The sequence below is a fragment of the Rhinopithecus roxellana genome, chromosome 2, assembly GCF_007565055.1.
Source record: "Rhinopithecus roxellana isolate Shanxi Qingling chromosome 2, ASM756505v1, whole genome shotgun sequence".
Classification (NCBI taxonomy): domain Eukaryota; kingdom Metazoa; phylum Chordata; class Mammalia; order Primates; family Cercopithecidae; genus Rhinopithecus; species Rhinopithecus roxellana.
This window is the reverse complement of record NC_044550.1, coordinates 17814080-17834150: the sequence shown is the minus strand read 5'-3', so window position 1 is coordinate 17834150 and position 20071 is coordinate 17814080. Positions and strand designations below refer to the sequence as shown.

Genomic DNA, 20071 nt, shown 5'->3' with positions numbered 1-20071 from the left:
AAAACCCTGGGATACAGCAAATGGAATGCTAAAAGGAAAGTTTATAGTGCTGAATGCCCACATTAAAAAGTCTAAAAGATCACAAACTGGCATTCTAATGTTACAGTCTAAGGAACTAGGGAAAAAATAACAAATTAAATCCAAAACTAGCAGAAGAAGAGGAATAACAAAGATCGGAGCAGAACCAAAAGAAATTAAAAAAACAAAAAAAAATACAAAAGATCAATGAAACAAAAAGCTGGTTCTTTGAAAAGATAAACGAAATTGATAGACCATTAGCAAGATTAACCAAGAAGAGAGAAGATTCAAATAAGCTCAATTAGAAATGAAATTGAGACATTACAACTGACACCATAGGGGAAGAAAAAAAAAAAAAAGATCATTTGAGATTACTATGAACATTGCTAGGCACACAAACTAGAAAACCTATAGGAAATGGATAAATTCCTGGAAGCATACAACTCTCTTAGATAAAGTCAGGAAGAAATGGAAACCCTGATTAGACCAATAATAAGCAGTGAGACGGGAGAAGTAACAAGAAATTTGCCAACAACAACAACAGCAACAACAACAAAAAACCAGGACCAGGTGGATTCACAGCTGAATTCTATCAGACGTTCAAAGAAAAATTGTCATCAATCCTACTGAAGCCATTACAAAAGATAGAGGAAGAGGGAATCTTACCTAAATCATTCTATGAAGCCAGCATCACTCTGATACAAAAACCAGGAAAGGATATAACAAAAAAAGGAAAACTACAGACCAATATTTCTTTTGAAGATAGATGCAAAATTCTCAATAAAATACTAGCTAGCTGAATCTAACAGCAAATCAAAAAGATAATACACCACGATCAAGTATGTTTCATCCCCAGGTTGCCGAGATCGTTAAACATACACAAGTCAATATATGTGATACATCACATAAACAGAATTAAAAACACAAATCATATGATCATCTCAATAGATGCAGAAAAAAAGCGCTCAATAAAATTCAGCATCCCTTTATGATAAAAACCCTCAACAAACCCAGCATCATATTGAAGGAAGAAAAGTTGAAAGAATTCCTCCTGTGAACTGGAAAAAGACAAGGAAGCCCACTCTCACTATTCCTATTCAACATAGTACTGGAAGTCCTAGCCAGAGCAAACAGGTAAGAGAAGGAAATAAGGGGATCCATTTTGGAAAAGAGAAAGTCAAACTTCACTGCTCTCTGGTGACATGACTCTATACCTAGGAAACCCAAAATTTTCCTTCAAAAGACTCTTAGATTTAATAAGCAAATTCAGTAAAGTACAAATATCAGCAGTGCTGCTTGCTATACACCAACAATGAGCAAGCCGAGAATCAAATAAAGAACTCAATCCCTTTTACAACAGCTGCAAAAAAAAAAAAAAAAAAAAAAAAAAAAAAAAAAAGAAAGAAAGAAAGAAAAGAAAAAAGAAAAAAAAAGGAAAATTGAATAACTAGGAATATACTTAACCAAGGAGGTGAAAAATCTCTACAAGGAGAACTACAAAACACTGCTGAAATAAATCGTGATGACACAAACAAATGGAAACACATTCCATGCTAATGGATTGGAAGAATCAATTCCGTGAAAATGATCATACTGCCCAAAGCAATCTATAGATTCAATGCAATTCCCATCAAAATACCAACATCATTTTTCACAGAAATAGCAAAAACAATCCTAAAATTCATATGGAACCAAAAAAGCCCCCAAATAGCTAAAGTGATCCTAAACAAAAAGAACAAATCTGGAGACATCATATTATTGGACTTTAAGTTACACTACAAGGCTGTAGTTACCAAAACAACATGGTACTCACAAAAGGAGGCAGATAGACTATGGGAACAGAATAGAGAACCCAGAAATAAAGTCAAATACTTATAAACAGCTGATCTTCAACAAAGCATACAAAAATGTCAATTGGGAAAAGGAACCCCTATTTAATAAATGATGCTGGGAAAACTAGATATCCACATGTAGAAGAATGAAACTGGATCCCTATCTCTCACCTTATACAAAAATAAACTCAAGATGGATCAAAGACTTAAATCTAGGACTGAAAGCATACAAATTCTAGAAGATAACTTTGAAAAAACTCTTCTGGACATTGGCCTAGGTGAAGTATTTATGACTAAAACCCTAAAAGCAAATGGAAAAAAAGCAAAAATAAATAAATGAGACCTGATTAAACTAAAAAGAGTCTGCACAGCAAAAGAAATAATCATCAGAATAAAAAGACAATCCAGAGTGGAGAAAATATTTTTAAACTATGCCTCTGGCAAAGGACTAATATCCAGAATCTACACAGAACTCAAACAAATTAAGAAAAAAACAACCCCATCAAAAAGTGGGCAAAGGACATAAATAGACATTTCTCAAAAGAAAATATACAAATGGCCCACAAACACGAAAAAATGCTCAACATTGCTAATTGTTAGGGAAATGCAAATTAAAACCACAATGGGATACCACCTTACTCCAGTAAGAATGACTATTATCAAAAAGTCAAAAAATGATAGATGTTGATGTAGTTGTGATGAAAGGAGAATGCTTCTATTCTGCTGGTAGGAATGTAAATGCATACAACCTCTGTGAAAAATAGTATGGATATTCCTTAAAGAACTACAAGTAGATCTACCATTCGATCCAGCCATCCCACTACTGGATATCTACCCAAAGGAAAGAAGTCATTATATGAAAAAGACACATGTACATGTATATTTTTTGCAGCACAATTCACAATTGCAAGGATATGAAGCCAATTTAAGTGCCCACTAACCAATGAGTGGATACAGAAAATATGTTATATATATGCATGCTATGGAATATAGCCATAAAAAGAATGAAATAATGTCTTTTGCAGCAACCTGGATGCAGCTGGAGGCCATTATTCTATATGGAATACAAAACTACATATTGGATACAACATACATTACTCAGGTGATAGGTGCACTAAAATGTCAGAATTCACTATTATATAATCAACCTATGTAACCAAAAACGACTTGTACCCCAAAAGCTATTGAAATAAAAATAAAATTTAATCCAACAGACAAGGGATAGAAAGAAACTGCCTTAACATAATAAAAGCCATATATAAAAAATTCACAGCGAACATAATACTCAATGGTGAAAAACTGAAGGCTTCTCTTCTAAGATCACAAACAAGACAAGGATGCCTGCTCTTGCCACTTCTTTTTCTTTCTTTATTTTTTTTTTTTGAGACAGAGTTTTGCCTTGTCACCCAGGTGGGAGTGCAATGGCACCATCTCACCTCACTACAATCTCTGCCACATGGGATCAAGCGATTTTCCTGCCTCAGCCTCCAAGTAGCTGGGATTACAGGTGCCTACCACCATGCATGGTTAATTTTTTGTTTTTGTTTTTGTATCTTTAGTAGAAATGGGGTTTCACTATGTTGGTCAGGCTGGTCTTGAACTCCTGACCCCGGGATCCACCCACCTAGGCCTCCCAAAGTGCTAGGATTACAGGTGTGAGCCACTGCACCCAGCCTTTGCCACTTCTTTTCAACATAGTACTGAAAATTCTAGCTGGAGCAATTAGGCAAAAAAAAGAGATAAAGGCACCCAAAGTGGAAAAAAAGAAGTAAAATTCTCTCTGTTCTAAAATTGTATGATCTTATGTGTGAAAAACTAAATGTTCCCCCCAAAAGTTGTTGGAACTAATAAATTCAGTAAAATAGCAGAATATAAAGTCAACACACAAAAATCAGTTGCATTTCTTCTATACAGTAGCAATGAACAATCTGAAAAATATTAAGAAAGTGTATCCATTCACAATAGCATCAAAAAGAATGAAACGCTTATGAATTAACCCAATCAAAGAGGAGAAAGACTTGTACAATGCAAACTACAAAATATTATTAAAAGAAATTAAAGATATAAATAAATGAGAAGATATGTTCATGGATGGAAAGACTTAATATTGTTAAGATGTCAATACTACCCAAAGTGATTTACAGATTTGATGTAATCTTTATCAAAATTCCAAATATTTTTGCAGAAATAAAAAAAAACCCATCCTAAAAATCATATGGCATCATAAGGGACAACAACAGGCCAAAACAATCTTGAAAAAGAAGAATAAAGCTGGAGGAACTCGTACTTCCTGATTTCAAAACTTACTACAAAGTTACAGTAAATCAACACATTGTGGTACTGGCATAAATACAGACTAATGAAACAGAATAAAGAACCAGAAATAAATCCTTGCATATATGGTCAAATTATATTTTACAAGGGTGACAAGACTATTTTATGGGGAAAAGACAATCTTTTCAACAAATAGTGCTGGGAAAATTGGATATTTGAATGCAAAAGAATGAAGTTAGACCCTTATCTAACACCATATACAAAATTAACTCAGAATGAATCAGAAATCTAAAAATATAAAACTCGTAAAGGAAAACATAGGGCAGAAATGTCATGATATTGAATTTGGCAGTAATTTCTTGGATATGACAAAGGCTCAGGCAACAAAAGAAGAAACAGAAAAGTTGGACTTTCAGTTTATTTAAAGTGAAAATTTTAAAGTTTGTGCATCAGAAGACACTATCAACAAAACAAAAGAGCAATTTACAGCATAGGAGAAAATATTTGTATATCTGATAAGAGATTAATATCCAGAATGTAGAAAGAGCTCCAAAACTCAACAACAACAACAACAAAATAAACAACCTGAATAAAAAATGAGCAAAGCACTTGAATAGACTTTTCTCCAAAGAAAATATACAAAGGGCCCATCAGCATATGAAAAGATGCTCAGCATCACTAATAATAAGGGAAAAGCAAATCATAACTACAGTGAGATACCACTTTGCACCCATTAGGATGGCTAATATATTTTTAAAAATAAGCCAGAAGTGTTGGCAAGGATGCGGAGAAACTGGAATTGGAATTCTCGAGCATTGTTGGTAGGATTGCATTATTCACAGTAGCTAAAACACAGAAGCAACCCAAGTATCCCTTAATGGATAAATAGATGAGCAAAATGTGGAATATTCAGAAAATGGAATATTATTCAACGTTAAAAAGAAAGGGAATTATGACATATGTCATAACCTGGATGAACCTTACGGACATTGTGGCAAGTAAAATAAGCCAGGCACAAAGGGCAAATACATAAGATCCCACCTGTATGAGGTACTTAGAATAGTCAAAATCATAGAAAAGGAAAATGGAGATGGTTGCCCAGGGCTGAGGATGGGAGAGAAGAGACAGTTATTGTTTAATAGTTACAGAGTTTCACTTTTACAAGATGAAAAGAGTGCTGGAGGTGGTGGTGAGGGCTGCAGAACACTATGAATGCATTTAATGCCACAGAACTGTACACTTTAAAGTGGCTAAAATGGTAAATGTTGTTATGTGCATTTTACCACAAATGAAAAATTAGGGGGAAAATGAACCTAATGAGACTATGAAACAAATGCAAATAGAATAGACATAGCAAGGCTTCCTGGGCATACTAAAATATTTTTCCAAAATTTTAACAGTTATAGTAGTAATTGGAAAAAAAGAAAACTTTCAATGTCAGAAGAAGTCATGTTTTAAAATTCATAATGGTTTTGATTTGAATTTGGAGTGCAAGGCAGTTTAAAAAAGACAGATCTTCTCTTCTTAAAAAAAGTATTCTGGGAGTTTTAAAAATCACATAGAAAGGTAGGTTTATAAAGACGAGGAGTTGAAGTATAAATAGAGTAAACAGCATTACTGAATACATCTTTGTTCCAAACATTATACTGGTGATGAAATGACCTTCATAGTTAATGATATCCTTCTATCTCATAGGCTGTTTGACTATATATCATGTGCAGCACACAGGACTAATGTACTTTCACCTGGCTTCTTTCTATCAGGCACCATATGTATGCTGCATCAAATTTCCTGGCAAAAATGTTATTTCAAGGTAATGTGTATAATAAAAATGTTCCCTTGGTGTCACAAAAATATTATTTCTCATCTGACAGTATTGTTAGAATAGTATCTACATTGATGAATACTCATCTGCCAATTCGAATAGGAACATATGTGTGGGTAAGAATAGTCATGTACTCCTTCTCACTATTATGAAATATAAAGACTGAAGTCACTTACTGGAGGAATTCAACACAAAAGATCAAAAATCTTCCTAAAGAGGCATGAGCAGGCAGGGCACGGTGACTCATGCCTGTAATCCCAGCACTTTGGGAGGCCAAGGCAGGCTGATCACCTGAGGTCAGGAGTTTGAGACCAGCCTGGCCAACACAGTGAAATCTTGTCTCTACTAAAAATACAAAAAATTAGCTGGGCATGGTCGCGGGTGCCTGCAATCCCAGCTACTTGGGAGGCTGAGGCAGGAGAATCACTGGAACCCACGAGGCAGAGATTGCAGTGAAACAAGATCGCGCCATTGCACTCCAGTCTGGGTGACAGAGTGAGACTCCATCTCAGAAAAAAAAAAAAAAAAAAAAAAAAAAAAAAAAAAAGGCATGAGTTCATTTTAGGACTGCAATTCTCATTTCAATAATTTTAATAACAAAATTTTCCTCCTATAGATGGATATATTATTTTTTCTCTTTTTCATTGTAGTAAAATATACATGACATATAATGTACCATGTTAACTATATTTAAGTGTGCAGTTCAGAGGCATTAAATGCATTCACATTGTTGGGCAACCCATTACCACCAAACATCTCCAGAATGTTTTCATCTTTCTAAACAAATTTTATACCTATTAAACGATACTCATGCATTTCTTCCTCCCTCCAGCCCCTAGCAACCATCATTCTGCTTTTTGTCTCTATGAATTTGACTACTATGTACCTCATATAAGTAGAGTCATACAATATTTGTTATTTTGTGTCTGGCTTATTTCAGTTAGCAGAATGTACTCAAGGTTCTGTGTTGTATCATTTTCCTCATGGTTCATTGATGTTGTATCAAGTTATCAGAATTTCCTTTCCTTTTAAGGCTGATGATACTCCATTGTGTATATATACCACAATATGGTTTGGCTGTGTCCCCACCCAAATCTCATGTTGAACTGTAGATCCCATAATCCCTACGTGTCATGGGAGGGACCTGGTGGGAGGTAATTGAACCATAAGGATGGTTACCCCTAGGCTGCTATTCTTGGACAGTAAGTGAGTTCTCACAAGATCTGATGGTTTTACAAGGGACTTTTACCCCCTCTTCACTCATAGTTCCCCTTCCTGTCGCTATGAGAAGGATGTGTTTGCTTCCTCTTCTGCCATGATTGTAAGTTTCCTGAGGCCTCCCCAGCCCTGTGGAACTCTGAGTCAATTAAACCTCTTTCCTTTATAAATTACCCAGTCTCAGGTATGTCTTTATCAGCAGCATGAGAACAGGCTAATACATACTGCATTTTGTTTATAAATGTGTATATTCCCCCAAATTATTTTTGATATTAAAGCATTATACAGTAGTACTGCAATTATATTTGATTATAATGTATTGTGAAAGCCTATAAGAGCAACCAGTTTCAAGAACTTTTTATTTACCAGTTTTTAAAATATGCATTATTTATTATCTTTCTCACAACTCTAAAAATGGGATATTACGCTAATTTTAGAGATGAAACTGAATACAGTGAGTGTATGTAAATATATCCAGTGATTCACAGAATATGCAGAAGAGCTGGGATTCAAACTTTATGTGCTTAGCTCTGAAGTCTGGGCTCTCTCCCTTCACTCCCTGCCTGGAACTGTTGTGATCATGGTACATTATGTTCTATGTAATGGAATTTTGCTGGACAGAGAGGCACAGAGTTCAGCTCTGGCAATGACACCCACTTCCTGTGTGACCTGGACCAAGTCATCTGGCTTCACGAAATTGCTTCACTGTAGAAGGAGAATAAAAATAATAATTATATTAATGATGATAAAAGCTAACATTTTTGAGTGCAAACACTGAGTTTATTTTGCATTTGCTCTTCAGTCTTCACAAAAACACAGTAAGATGTATATATATTCCCTTCCTTTTACACATGCAGAAGCTGACACACACAGAGGTTAAGTAGTTTGCCCAAGGTCACACTAGTGAAAGCAGCAGGCCAGGATTCAAACCTGAGCCAGTCTGGCTCCTGAACCTGGATGTTAACCACTGCTCACTGCTAGGAGGTTGTGAGAAGTGAGATAAAGCGTGAAAATTACTTAACTCAATGTCTGACACACCAGAAACCTCTCAAAAAATGTCAGTCATTGTTTTTATGACCATGATTTACTTGCCATTATTCTGTATCTGGTTCTGAATGGCTGCACCTGCTTTCCCTCTTTTACTTTTCCTTGGAAATGTTCCAAGGGCAAGAGGGGAAATTGAGCATCTATCAGGAAATTGCCCTCCTTGGCTGGGAAAAGCAAAAACAGCAAAGACTGCTACGAAGTCAGTTCAACACCAGGCCTAATGTGCACTGCTATTATTCATGCTGAATTCAAATGAGCTAGGGATATAGCCCTTGCATGTTGTTTGGCATAATGTAATAACATCTGAATTTTAAAAATCTGAATCTCTCCCATTTACCCCAAAGCTAAATCACCAATGCAAATAAGTTGCTGAGAATTCACTGAAAATGTGCTTCTCAAACAAGTTTAATGGGCAAGGAGATTATTAAATAGCTGTGTCCTACTAAAGTACACAACTTATTATTACTTTTAAAATTCTAAGTCATTGTTTACTTAGATTAAGTTTCCCCTCTGATATTATTTTTCAATAACTACCAATAAATAATCCTGAATTTAGATTTTCTTAATTGTATTGAAATCTTACTGATCTCTTAGTAAAGAATAGTTGTAGTGAATAATTTCATATACCAAGCTTAAGGTTTTGTTTAATGCCTTACTTAACAACACTTGCCCTCGCCCTAAAAATAATTTTCAGGAATATGCATTTTTATAAACAAAATGCAGTATGTGTTAGTCTGTTCTCATGCTGCTAATAAAGACATACCTTGAGAATGTTGGAACATTCTCATACTCCCAACAACCAACCAGGCAGGCACACATACAGCATTCAATACATACTTATTGAGCAACTTTCACAGTCATTTGACTGTGGAGAACACAAAGATAATACAACATAAGAACCTGGCCATTAACTAATATATAATTTCATCACAACACAAATATGTTTATGATTACATACAAATCAAAGAATATTAGAATTTGAAGCTAACAATTTTAAAATCCCATTGTCTTTGGAGCTTAAAAACCTTATATATAATTTAATATTAATTTTTTAAATTACATATTGGTTATTGAGTTGATATTGTGCTTTGTGTTGTGTATACTATAATGAATAAATAACAGCTCTTATCATCAAGATATGTATAATCTAGAAGTAAAGACAGAGTATTAAAGTCATGAGATAAATCAACATTTTTCCATTCTCTCCCTAAAATACACAAACTGATGTCTATGTACTTCTCCACTTAACAATCAAGGGGTATATTTTTCAAGATTTAATTGTGTTCAACAACTGACCTCATTATGCCAGTTGTACTTCTTTGTAATTATATTACTTTAACTAAACTTACATAAATTGATGAAATATGAGAGTAAAATAGCATGTGTATGTTTCTGTGAAAACTGCTTTGATGTTTTGAAATAATTTTATAAAGTCAAGTTGCCAAAGCACTGCTGTTATATTAGGAGTTGAGTGAGACAAATTTAAAAGATTAAGAGTTATTCCAGAAAGATTCTGCAAACAAATCACCTTGCATTTTAAAATATTGGTCAGTATTTAAAAACTGGTATAAATGGAGTACTTACTATTCAGCCATAAAAAGAATAATATCCCATCATTTGCAACAACATGGATGGAACTGGAGGCCATTATGTTAAGTGAAATAAGTCAGGCACAGAAAGACAAACTTTGTATGTTCTCACTTATCTGTGGATGCTAAAAATTAAAACAATTGAACTCATGAAGACAGATCATAAAAGGATGGCAGGCCAGGTGCGTAATCTCAGCACTTTCAGAGGCCAGAGCAGGAGGATCACCTAAGGACCAGTCTGACCAACATGGAGAAATCCTGTCTCTACTAAAAATACAAAATTAGCCGGGTGTCGTGGTGCATGCCTGTAAGCCCAGCTACTCAGGAGGCTGAGGTAGGAGAATGGCTTCAACCCAGGAGGTGGAGGTTGCGGTGAGCCGAGATCGCGCCATTTGCACTCCAGCCTGGGGAACAAGAGCGAAATTCCATCTCAAAAAAAAAAGAAGATGGCTGCTGGAGGCTGGGAAGGGTAGTTTGGGGGAGATAGTGGAGGAAAGGGGGATGACTAATGGGTACAAAAAAACAGAAAGAATAAGTAAGGCCCAGTATTTGATGGCACAATAGGGTGACTATAATAAAAACTAATTTAATTGTACGTTTCAAAATATCTAGAGAGTTTAATTAGATTATTTGTAACACAAAGGATAAATGCTTGAGGTGATTTATCCTGATGGAATTACTATGCCTTGCATGCCTGTATCAAAATATCTCATGTAACCCATAAATATATGCATCTGCTATGTACCCACAAAAATTTAAAAAAATTAAAACCGTAGTACAAATATAATTATAATAACCTGTGACTCATGCAAGCATAGCACAGCCTGGACGTCAGTCCTACTGGAGAAATGACACGGTTGAAATCTGAAAGAGGCAGCACAAGGTGAAGAGAGATAGAAAAGTGACATGAGCAAAAGAAATAGTGTATTTAAAGGCTTGGGGCAAAACAAAAGATGTGAAAACAGCTCAGGGCAGATGAAGTACAAGTGATAGAGGTTGTGAAAAGGGGATGAGTCTAGAGAAATTCTCAGGAGACAGATCTCGACAATGAGGAATTTTTTAATAAATGAGGGGCATGATTAGATTCTCTTAGCAAGATCACTTTGGCCTCCACAGAACTAGATTTGGGAGGGGAGGGGGAGGAGCAAGCCTGTGAGTATTGAAGTGGCTCTTCACCTGGACAGTCTAGTCACTAGGGGAAAGAAGGAGGGAGTTAAGCTTAGTCTAATTGCCAAGAAGATAGAAAGAACTGAACAGATCAAGAGAAATTCAAGAGGTGAAATTAGCATGAACCGGTGAGTAATCAATGCAGAGGGTAAAGGAGAAGTCAAAGCTGACTCTCAGATTCCTGACTTGTTAACTGGGTCACCGTGCCATTTAAAGAAATACGGAATAATGGGAAAAGAGCAGGCAGAGGAGATAAGGTGATAAGTTCTGCTCAGCTCTATCTCATTATATTAAAAAAGGAAGCTAATTTCTAGAGAGAGTAAGTCTTCTACCTCAAGTAACAAAGCCAGAAATTGAGTTCAGAACTTCTGACCAACACTCCCTCCCTGCCTCTATCAGTCCAATTCCCTTTCTACCCAATATAGTGCAAACACCCACCCATAATTCAATCTACGGTTTTATTCCAGACAGATCATTACGAAACCTCCAGATATGACTATAAATGTTCTTTCATCCCTCTCCCTGCTGCCAGTTTCATATCTGCCCCCATAAACCCAAGAAAACCTTGGCTTAGCATTGCATTGAACCCTACCGACATAAGTTTCACACAGTAAAATCTTTTATCTTTTAAAATCAGTTTCAATGGAAATATGACCCACAGAAAGATGAATGGAGCAGCCTTCTGTGAAATAGGTTGAAAATAATTGCATGTCAGACAGGGTTTGGAGAGGAGCCAGTGAAGTATTAAGTGAAAATGCAGAGGAACAGACCCTCCGCAACTCTGAATTTGAAAGCTCAAACATTGGGGCTGGGAATATTTTATCCTCATTGGAAGGGCATGTGATTTATTTCCTCTGACTGCTAATTGGCACAGAAAGTAGATTAGTGGATTTCAAAAAGGAATTAAACAAAGCTTATGTGTCTTGAAAAATACTTAAGTGGCATTGGTTTGAATTTACAGGCTCCAACAGTGACCAGCATAGCACAGACAGAGCAATTAGTAGTTAAATAAAGGAGTGCTTCCGAAAATGTTTTTATTTAAAGTCTTTAGCAGAAGATGAGTGAAAACGGGAAGATTCTGAGCCCTGAATAGAAGGGAACCTTGACTTGATAAAGGCCTCCCTGTATTCAATTATTCTCTTGTGATTGTTCTATTATTGAGAATGCAAAATTTTGGCTGGATAAGAAATACTGCTTTTATCCATTTGTTTTTTCATTCAGCTAATATTTATTGAGTGTTCATTGTGCCATGCATTGTTCTAGACCTGTGGTTCTTAATCTGGCAATTGTACATCTCCCCCACCCCAGAGGATGTTTGGCAAGGTTTGGAGTCGTTTTTTGGTTCTCACAGCTGGGGTCAAGGGTGGCTACCAGCACCTGGTAGTCATGCTTCTGCTAATATCGTACAATGCACAGGACCACTCCCCACAACAAAGAATTAGTAGTATAAATATTGGGAAATCCTGTTCTAGATGCTAGCAATAGAGCAATGAAAAAAAAAAAAAAAAAAAAGAGGAAAACTTCAGCCCTTATGAAACTTAAATTTTAATGATACAAGAGAAACAATAAACCAATTAATAAGGAAACATATAGCTACCAGATAGTGAGTGACATGGCACTATGAAGAAAAATAAAGCAGGTGCTGCTGGTGGTTACTATTGTATAGAAAGAGGTCAAGAAGACCTCATTACTAAGGTGATTTTTGAGCAGAAACTTAAAGAGAAGCAAGTCATGGTACAGTAGTGAAGGCTGATCCTATCATTGTTTTGTTTTGTGTTGTTTTTTCTTCCAGTACTGCATGAATTCAAGGTAAAGGTAAGTTTGAAATAATTTCTGGGAAAATTATCAGAGCATTCTTGCTTCCCCACACCACTTTTTATCACTAAAATTTTATATAGGTTTAGATGTAGAGGAATATGATTCTCCATTTTTTACCCATTTTAGAAAAATAAGAAACAGGGTTAGTTTTCCTTTCAACCAATTGAAACAGACTCTTTTAGTTCAACTTAGTCAATTATTGCAGGTCACAGGTTCCAAACACCATATACAAAACAGTGATTGATGCATCAGTGTATGTATATACACACATATATTTTTCATAAGTGTGTATTATATATGCATATAGTATACACAGTGAATATATTAACAACTCTTTACTACACATGAGGTAATATGAGGGCAGAAAAGGTCATCAGGGTTTGAACATAAACATATAAATGTGGAAAAGGATATTTTGAAAATAAGATCAAATTATGATTTGAATTTTTTTTTTGTTTTTCGTTTGCACACACTTATAAGAACGCATAGCAAAAAAGATATAGAATTTGAGCTTTTCTTATAGATTTAACCCATTCCAAAATCTTATTTGATTTATGATTCACTGAAAGAAAAATCTAACTACAATTGTATGATTCTTATATTCTATATATAAAAAAAAACACTTAAAAATTTTTGCTGACAACTGCAATTTAATGAAGCTTCATGTTTCTCAGAGTTGTTCTGCTTTTTTTCCAAGGATTCGTTTATTAAAAGCAATGTAATTTTACATCTTAATATTTTACTTCTATGCAGAAATGCTCATAATAAAGAAGCAAAAGCATACTATGAGATTATAATTGCAGTATTTAAAAAATATTTAGTAAAGTTTTCAATAGTTTAAAAACAGTAGCACCATTGTAACACAATGACAATCCTAAATGTCTGATTGGAGTGGCATTAACAAGCTCTTCAAATGCTGAGTATTTCAAACATGCTATTTATAGTTTTAGATGTATAGATCTGGTTAACAGAAAGAAGGAAATGAGAAAATCACTCTACTTAGAATGTTTGATTATCTCAGAACAAAAATAATTTAATTTCTATATCTATATCTGGTTATGAAAATGTGATATTATGGTCAGAGGAATAACTTATCAGTTCTCCAGTACATGGGTAGATGTGATTTTTTTTAATGCCCTTGCTAATGATGGCAGAATTTTAAAGGATGATTCAACAGAACATAGTATAGAGAAGAGAAATGAGAGACATGAGAAAAATGGATAAATAATTCCTTCAGCTGAGTTAGATTCATAACCAGGTGCTGTGACCCTGAAGCCAGAGAAGAGGTAATCAAGAGCTGGCTGAGATGGAATGAGCCATGGAGAAGGGCCTCCTTTATTCACCAGGACTTTCACCGCACAACTGCCACACCATCCATTGATTGTTTATTCATGTATTCATTTACTCACTCATTAACTCAACAAACATAGTAATTGAGTACATACCAACTTTTTCTAGGCACTGTAGATATAAATATGCCTGTCTTCAAGAAGTTCAACTGAGTGAGAGAGACATTGACATGTAAATACCAACTATGTGACATATAGAGAGGGTGTGAGATGTGAATATCCTTTAGGGGTAATGACTGAGAAAGTCAGACATAGAAAGATGAGTCAGGGTTTATAAAACAACTGGGATGGGGGTGAGCCCTCCTAATCAAGTCATACCAGTCCAAAGTAGAACTGTTCTGCATGATGGAAACCAAAATAAAATTCTAAGCTCCCCAACCATCGGAATAAACCCATCCTCTTGGCCAAGGGCACTGCAAAGTTAAACTGGAAAACTAGTTCAGGCCATGATGAGAAAGGGGAGTTGGATATGCCTCATTATTCCCTCATCCCTGTTCGAATTCAGACACAGCTGACCAGCATTAACATTAAAACTGATCTGAAGACCCACAGAACAGATTGTTTAAGTCTGGTAAGAAACATTTACAGTCTATTCTCTCTGAAGCCTGCTACCTGGGATCTTCATTTGTATGATAAAACCTTGGTCTCCACAACCCCTTATCTTAACTCTGACATTCCTTTCTATTGATTCCAGGTCTTTAGATAATAACTTAACCAATTGCCAACCAGAAAATCTTTGAATCTGCCTATGACCTGGAAGCCCCCAGTTGTCCCACCTTTCCTGACCCAAGCTTAAAATGTATAAAACCAAGTTGTAGGCTGACCACCTTGGGCACATGTTCTCGGGATCTCCTGAGGACTGCGTTATAGGTCATTGGCCACTCATATTTGGCTCAGAATAAATATCTTCAAATATTTCACAGAGTTTGACTCTTTTCATTGACAAAAGTAACACTGTCCTCCAGGCCAGAGATGAGACAGAGTCAAATTGGGAAAAGCCTTACAGCCCATTTTAATGCTGCAAACCAGGGGCCACCAAACGTTTTAATTATTTTTTATTGTGGTAAAATATTCATGACATAAAATTTACCATGTTAACTACTTTTAAGTAAACAGTTCAGTAGCATTAAATACATTCACATTATTGTGCCATCATTAGAACTTTTTCATCTTCCCAAATTGAAATTCTATCCATTAAACAATAACTCCCCATTTCCTGCTTCCCCCAACCCCTGGAAACCACCATTCTACTTTTTGTCCCTATGAATTTGACTATTCTATGTACCATATATAAGTAGAATCACATAGTGTTTGTCCTTTTGTGCCTAGCTTATTTTAGTTAGCACAATGTCTTTGATGATCATCCATGTAGTAGCGTGCCAGAATTTTATTGCAAATGTTTTTATTGTGTCAGTTAAACTGTTCTGTGTATACACCTCTAATATATGTATAGTATTAATGTATCATACACATTATGAAGCATACACAACAATAAATATTTTCAAAGAGCAATACTGAAAAACAAACTTATTTTTTTCTTTGCACAATAGATTGTCTGTAAAATCTCCTGGGGTTTATATATTCCCCTCTTTGGGTACTGCTGCTAGCTATAGAAAAATGAAAAGCAATGAGGAGTGTTAAGCAAAGGAGCCATGTCGTTTGACACTCTGACCCAGTCTTTCACCAAGCACCCTAATCCAGGTAAGTACTCTGTAGTTAGTGATGACAAGGAGTTTTCGAAGACTAGATAATTCAGGTAATCAGTGTTGTATTTTTAGAGTAGAATATTTTAGTGATTCTGTGAAGTATAGACTTTATTCAATGCAAGCGCATATCTTTCTAATTTCCAAGCATATAGAACATTTTGTTGAGAAGCATAAAATAACACAGCTACTGAAAAATACTTGTTGGTCACTGTTCACTTCAAGATTGCAGATGAATGTATTGGCAGAACTTACGGTTCTCTTGATGCTTGTGAGTATTGTTCAAAGGTTTATTAAAATCAGTTGATTTCTTAAGAGCAAACCACAAAACAGGTACTACTACTAAAAACTAAGGTTAGAACAGGAAAATTGCATAATAGTTGAAAAAGCACTGACTTTGGAGCCAAGCAGACCTCAGGAAAACTCACTTCACCAGTTACTATTAATAGCTATGTGACCACTGGGAGAATGCCTATACCTCTCTTAACCTCTGTTTTATCATCTATGGCAACATAGATATGGCAATAACTTATTTGCAAAGTTGCTAAGAGCATGAAATGACGTACTGCACCTAAGTGCCTACTACAGATGTTCAGTTGATGTTTGTACCTGCTCTTCCATTTAGAAATCCCCAAACACAAAAACTAGTATTATTACCTTGTCCTACGTATGAGGACCAGCATAATCCCTCTGCCTGCAATGCCTTCTGCCCTAAAAGTCCTATTTGGATTTCAAGAGTCAGATTTCAATGTATTTTCTTTTGGCATTTCAGAGGTACAATTAAGTTCGTTCTTATCATAGCTCCTGTATTGCTTTATTTATGTCTTTAATAGTAATAACCACTTAATATGTGGTGGATGCCATGTTAGCACAAGTTCCCCTTAAAGGAAAGGATAAATTATTATTTCAGCTGCCAGGAATACAACCAGCAGATATGCCCTCTTTAGGAATTATCCCAGATGACAGCACCTTTCAGGTCATGCCCTTTCCCAAGATAGCCACATCCCCAAACATGAAGTGTGATACAAGGGCCCAGGTCCTTCACAACACTGGGGACAACTCCAAAAAATCATCCATCTTTAGAACTCCCTTCAGAGTTGGCTAAAGCTTCCAATGGGACCACATCACAGCCCGGCCTCTCCCTCTGCCCAGGCTTATGTCCTTCCCTTTTCTTCCAAGGTGGTGGTCTAAGAATGTTTCCTAGTAACTCCCCTCCACCCTAATCTCTATTTCAGAATTTGCAACTCGGAAACCCAATTTGCAGTATACTTCAGGCACTTATTACGTGACTACAATAATTTGTTCACAGCCTGTCTCACTCAATGGGCTGGGTGTGCTTCTGATATTTAAAAAAATATTCTTAGGATCTAGTCATACTTGGCACATGTGAATACCTAGCAAATATTTGTTGAATAAATTAATTTAAAAAGAGATCCTATTTTTCTTGGTCAGGAAATTCTATTCTCTTCTTTAATTAAATGTATTTATTTATAATCTTTCTTTACAGGAAAATAACGTAAAGAAGTTAACTGAAAGCTAACTACCACTACATAGTGGGAAAGTGAGAATGACAGAATTGTAAAAGCAAGTATGCCATAAGGATCAATATAGTTGTAATTATTCATTGGATATTATAAAGTCATTCAATAAATAGTCATTGAGCAGAATAACTGTATACCAGGCATTGCTTAAATGCTAAGCCTTTTTCCCCAAGGAGAGTTATATTCAATTGACAGCAAAAGCCAAAAACAGAATAAAGCAGTATAATTTAATAGAGTAATAGGTAGTATGAAAGCCACTGAGGGGAATCAGAACACGCCATCCCTAAATATACCACTTTGGGATATTGATTATTTTGAGCTGGAGATGCTCAATAGCAGATGCAGGAAGGGCTATCTGCCTTTTCTTTTTTACTTAAAAGCAGAGTGTAAGTTTACCATGAGAAAAGTGCCCTCCCTGTATCACCAAGAAGGGAATATTCTTATCATCACAGACAGGGAGTTGACACAGAGATGAGCCTACACAAACAAATCTTACAAAAATAACCCTTATCTTCCATTAGCTTCTCCCATGTATTTCCTAGTCACTTTTCCACAATTTCTTTCCCCAACCCTAAACTCTTTTACTTTGGCTTTATCATATTTCCACAATTTATGACTGTTAAAATGTTATATAAACCCCTAGGTCTAACTGCTTCTTTGAGGTTTTTACCTCTTTCTTTCTACAAAGCCCACCATGACACATAAAAATATTAACGTCAAGTAAAATTTGTATGCTTTTTCTTTTGTTAGTATGTCTTTTGTCTGTACAATTCACAGGTCCTAGTCACAGAATTTAAGAGGATAGAGGAAAAGTATTTCCTCACCTACATCACTTTAGGTCAGATGGTCAGGGAGGGACTCCCAAAAAGGGTGAACAGATACTTTAGTGATAAAAATCCATACTTGCAGAGATTGGGGAAAGAAACTTTTATTTTATTTTATTATGCCATTTATTTTTTTTTTTATTTTATTTTTTTTTTTTTGAGACTCCAGGCTGGAGTGCAGTGGCAGGATCTCAGCTCACTGCAACTTCTGCCTCCCAGGTTCAAGTGATTCTTGTGCCTCAGCCTCCCGAGTAGCTGGGATTACAGGCATGCACCACCACCCAGCCAATTTTTTTTTTTTTTCTTAGTAGAGACAGGGTCTCACCATGTTGCCCAGGCTGGTCTCAAACTCCTGGGCTCAAGCGATAGACCCACCTGGGCCACCCAAAGTGCTGGGATTATAGGCACGAGCCACCAGACTCTGCCTGTATGGGAAAGAAACTTTTAGACAGACAAAATAGCTAATACAAAGGCCAGGGAACAAAAACAAATTTTACCATAAGTTCCCAGCAGCTAAATACAGTAAATGGCTTGTTTTTATCTGGGAGGGGATATGTTTTTATTCTTAAGGAGAGTCAGCTTTCCATTGAATAAAATCTGGATGGCACTGAGAGAGGTAAACAATGTCTTCATCAACCATTTCACAACAAACACAGAAGGAGAAATCTGTGATGGCTTTTTGTAGGGACATTGGAGACGTAACATTAAGAAGCATTCAGGAAAGACAGTTTCTGTGAGGTGCTATAATGACTCACAATACTTAGAGTAGTAGCTAGATGACATGACCTTTAAGTTTTCTTCTTTAAGTAAGAATTGTATGTCAGTCTAAGATTGCATCCTCTATCGGGGACTTCAATGCAGGTATCTTAGAGTATTCATTTATACTCTGATTCATTAATCAAGAAAAAAATTGTTCAGAAAACCTTGGACAAAGGTTTTTAATCATAGCACTCTGTGTTCCTGCTGCATTTAAGTTATGACTCACAATTTAAGCTGACTTCACAGAATTCTACTGAAATATCACCTACCCAGATAAAAAGTTGCTTGTTTCCCCCATACAACTCCATTCTTTTAATTTGCAAATGTATTCCCTCCTCTCATTGCTGTAGAATAGGACTCTCAGTTATTCTGATAGATATTAAGTTTTATTGAGATGCAAATAAATGACAACAAGCATAAAATTAAAGAAAGATGAGATTCAGTGTCAAGATACTCAATGAAGCAGGAAATGGAGATCATTAAGCTATTACTATAAGACAGGTTTGCTTAACATACCTTTGTAATTTTGTTCCCTGACAACTAAACAAAAAATGTATTTATTAAACAGTGACACTCTGGCAGGGACATGCCACTATAAGTCAAAAGAAAGAATATATATTCCAAAGTGAAAAACAGCAAGTTAAGCTTTATTATGGTAGCGGAGAAATGTCATCACATTACAAAACATGTGCTGCAACCATCAAATGGCTTTGACTTCTTAGTAAATCATATGTATAAAATACCTACTGAGTCAACTAATTAAATTCATTCTATTTTGCAAATATTTCAAGCGTGTGACATCTCAAACCCAAGGCATACCACCTGTTTTTCTCAATGATAAAATCAGAACTGAAGAGACGAGATGTTGGGATTCAGTAACAGTGTATGTGACAGTGTCTGGCTAGCATAGTTCCTAGCAGATAACATAACATTAATACTCAATCTCTCCCTTCCCTTGCCTTCCCTCGTACTTTCACAACCTAGTGTAGAAGAAGGGTTATATCCTGAAATAGATTACAGTAAAAACCACACATAGCTGCCTCCTTTGTGGGACCTGCAGCAAGGATACAGATAGAGGCCAACATACCAAATCTACATATTCAAAAG

General features: G+C 35.8%; 1 protein-coding gene and 1 long non-coding RNA gene across 2 annotated transcripts in view; both read right to left on the bottom strand.

Moving 5' to 3' along the window:
• Positions 1 to 20071, bottom strand: part of ARHGEF38 (Rho guanine nucleotide exchange factor 38) — a 135052-nt gene that overhangs the window by 107999 nt on the left and 6982 nt on the right. The window lies entirely within an intron of this gene.
• LOC104668769 lies at positions 7537 to 18260 on the bottom strand. The gene is made up of 3 exons (XR_748884.1): positions 18206 to 18260; positions 16498 to 16560; positions 7537 to 7872 (listed from the first exon to the last, which is right to left on the bottom strand). It is a non-coding gene; the product is annotated as an uncharacterized LOC104668769 (long non-coding RNA).